The following is a 4,169-nucleotide window of genomic DNA, read 5'->3' as shown; positions in this document are numbered from 1 at the left end:
TAAGGATGCTAAGTAAAGAAGATGGGATGGAGTCGAAGGAAACACAGAAATGCATTGAACACATAATGTATTAATTCCTTAATCAAAATGTAATACAATACAATATAAGAAAAGAAGAGAAAATGAAATGACCAGTTGGAAGCAAAGACTTACTTCCAGCGGATGTGCGTCAAGGCTGCCGGTGGTGCCATGGATGGGCGGTAGAGGTGACTCTCCTAAGATCTAGCTCCGGTCGTCACTCGGAATGGAGGAAGGAGGTGAAAAACTCTTAAGCTTCTTCTTATGCATTTGTCTGGATCGCAGGGAGAAACCCTGGGTTGCAGGGATAATCCCCGGACCAGTTGGAATTCTGCTCATCAGCTTTTTTATATAGAGCTTGGATCGCCGACAGCATTAATAGACTACTCTGATTCTGACATTCGCGACGCGTTTAGTCCTTTCTGAACCTCTGCTGCTAACGATGTGGTAGGTGAGATGTCAACATCATCTTTTTTATTTTTCCGAGAGATGCGCTGATGCGTTCATTCCACCAACAATGTGTTGATCCCTTTATCATGCGTTATCGTGTAGCCGTAATCATGCAGTGACCGCATTCGCTTAATACCGCAACTCTACACAATGACCGCAATCACTTGACGAGCGCAACTCCCATGTGATGGACGCATGCGGCTGATTATCGCAACACCCATGTGTTGATCGAATGCATTCGCCTTTGCGATGGAAAGTTTCTCCGTATGCAGTCGTCTATGCGGTAGTCCTCTTTCCGCGTTTGTGTCCACTTCCTACGTTAGCTACAAAAATAGACAATTGAACGCATAATAATGGGTTAACTGAGATTCTTAATGTTGAACGCCGCAAGCTCAATTTCTTATGAATTCCTAACATAATTGGCGCATATTCTGCTTAACAGCCCTCATAATTCTAAGTAAAAGGCCTAAGATGATATACATTTCTGCATGTCATCATCTACTAAAGCTCAATAGTTGTACTCTCCTCACTGTAGATATATTATGTCCACTCGATATAACCATGATTAGTAAGTTAACCCTTCACAGGTTGTTCGTAATAACGGATAGGTAAAAATTTGCTTTATCCCCAAGATTACATCTTGCTTCTTAAGTCCCACTGCGAGATAGATCTTTCAAAGTGATCCAATCACAAAACCGAGTCCTTCTCAAGCCAATGAGAGGGTGGGGCCCCTTGTTCAAGACTCGGAGTCAGCACTTAAGTAAATTGTAGGAGTATATCAGCATGCAGCAGAAGCAACAAGGATCAATAAGTAATCTAATTCATCAATTTTGGCTATAAATGAAGCATGCCCATACAGTAATAAGAGGGTTTCAAGTCATACCTTTGTAAAACCTTTAGAATCTCGAATTCAGTTGCAAATCTTCTTCAATTCTTCTTGTAAACCACCTCAAGATCTTCTCTTCTATTCTCTTGGAACTTTAGATTGAGTTATGGGACTCAAAATAAGCTTGAATGAAGGAAATTTGGAGAAGAACACTTAGCTGCACCCACTTGAAGAATACCTTCTTCAACTCGAATTTTTCAGCAAAAACTCAACTGATCCAAGCCTCATTTCCACTTCAATCCTCTCTATTTATTGTAGGACTGTCATGCAATGGAGAAGGCTGCATAAGGTGTAGCTCATGCTTAGTGAATTAAAGCAAGAGTCAAGTGGGTTTTGTGTGAGCAACTTGATGAAGATGAGTGGAGAAATCTCATATTTCTCATTTTGTGTTTTTCCAATTTTGATTTCAATTTTGTTTTGTCAATTGATTTCTAAAATCAACTTAGTTTTCAAAATTAAAAACTTTATTAATTTTACAAAATTAATTTTCCAATATAATTAATAATAATTAATTAATTAAATAATTTAATTAATTCTAATTAATTTAATATCAAATATTAAATTAATTTGATACAAATTTCACCTTCATGAATTTAATAATTAAATCATATTTAAATATTAATTAATTCTCCAATTTCGTTTAATTCTAAAATTAAACGCGTAATTATATTTCATATAATTACTAAATACCTTAATTCTAATTTGAACGTCTCAAATTAACTTATCACGCTACTCTAAAGTTAATCCATTTACGAGCTAGTAGGGGGACCTTGTGGACCTACAAATCATGGGCTTCAACGATCCGAGATTAATTTTCTAAACTCTTTACACCGAATTAACCCCCATTCGTAAACTAAAGGGTCACTTCACTCCCCTCACTATAGATATATTATGTCCACTTGATATAACCATAATTAGTAAGTTAACCTTTCACAGGTTGTTCGTGATAATGGCTGGGTCAAATGTCTGTTTTACCCCGAGATTTGTTCCTTAGGTCCCATTGATTCTCTAACGAACAATTGATTTGGATCCGATCAACAAACTGAGTCCCTCTCGGGCCAATGAGAGGGTGGGGCCTCTTGTTCAAGACCTGGAGTCAGCACTTAAAGGAACAACCTCTCTACTATCCCTGAAAGCGGGTAGGAGTTCATTCCATCTTGCACCCTATGTCCCCAACTATCTACCCGGTCTTACCCCTGAAATGGAGGTGTTACCAGAATGAGGGACCCAACCTCATTCATATACTATAGATCATTTGGATTATTTACTCAAACCTGATCCACTTTTATGTTTCCACATAAAGGTTAAGTACTCATATAATAGTCATAGATCTTTTAGTTTATTGGATTTATTTCTAAAATGAAATAAGCAATTCATATATTCAATAATAACTTTTTGAATTTTCAGAATAAGTTTTATTGTTTACAAACCACGAGTTTTTGGACATAAAACCCAAAAAACTCCCACTTGCACTAAAACTCAAGTGGTAACTTATATATCTGAATATATAATACTGAGCTTTTGAGTTTTATAGAGAAATACAATAAACTAGGGCATCATATACACATGGTTTACCATATGGTATCTCATACCTAGTTTTTCTCTGACTTGCCCTAGGTTATTCACCTGATATTCCTAGTCTTACTAGTTGATTCTCTAACACTTTAACCGAGAGAATCATTGTAAACATATTAGTGTACAATAGACTTCTTATTAAACTATATGGGGAATGGATCTTATTCTCACAACACTTGTTTTTTAATATTGGCTAGGAAGTCATACTTTCCTCCCACTCCACTGAGATACTCTCAACTCTTTGAGTAAGATGTATCTGACCTGTCTAAACAACTCTTGTTTAAAGTGTTAATTCAATAACTCTTTATTGATTTATTCAAGTTTTTATGGAAAATAATACAAGGTGATATAGAACAACATTCCAATGATGTTGAGAAAAAATTTAAGGCAATTAGAAAGTTTGTCACTGGATTTCATGTTCTATCAAATAGATTGGAAATCTTAAACTTTATACTTTGATCTAATTGAAGTATTTTGGTCTTACCTAACAAATTTTGTACACTCTGAACTTTTCAAGTGTTCTAAACTTATCACTTAGATTAAATAACTACTTGCCTTAATTGAATTTTAGTCGCTTTAAATATCTAAATGTTTGCAATTGCCTTTTAACTAGGTTAGTTCTTAACAGAAGTTGCTATGCAATAGAACAAACATAATTTTCGAAAATGAACATTTCATTTACAACAAAAAAAATATATACAATTTGTTCTTTACAAGATAACAAAAACAGATAAGATTATCTTCAAACAGCAACATTTCCCACTGGTTATATTGAGCAACCAATCTTCAGGAACTAGTTTGTCTGTTTTGCTTTCTCTACTCTCTTCTCAGCAAGATATTGAGGGCAATTCCTCTTCCAGTGCCCTTTCTCGTTGCAGTGGAAACACTTTCCCTTGTCTACAGCGTTAGCCTTGCCTTTTCTCCCAGCGGTTTTCTTCTTCCCTTTCCCTTTTCTCTTCTTAATAGGAATACTCTTACTTTGTGAAGAGGAAGCAACATCAGGCTTTTTTTTGGAGGACATTCCTCTCTTCTCTGCGATAGTAATGTGTACTTCCGGTTCTAGACCTTTAGCTCTCACTATTGTCTGGTAAGCCTGTAGCTCATTAAGAACAGTAGTTAAACTATATTCAATTTTATTCATAAGCGCATTCATGGAGAACTGTAAAAAAAACTCTTCGAAAGAGATTCTAGAATAAAACCGACTTGACTTCTCTCGTCGACGAAAACCCCATTTACTTCA

Source organism: Benincasa hispida, chromosome 3 (genome assembly GCF_009727055.1).
Source record: "Benincasa hispida cultivar B227 chromosome 3, ASM972705v1, whole genome shotgun sequence".
In the NCBI taxonomy this organism is placed as follows: domain Eukaryota; kingdom Viridiplantae; phylum Streptophyta; class Magnoliopsida; order Cucurbitales; family Cucurbitaceae; genus Benincasa; species Benincasa hispida.
The sequence above is the reverse complement of the archived record's forward strand: the minus strand, read 5'-3'. Positions refer to the sequence as shown.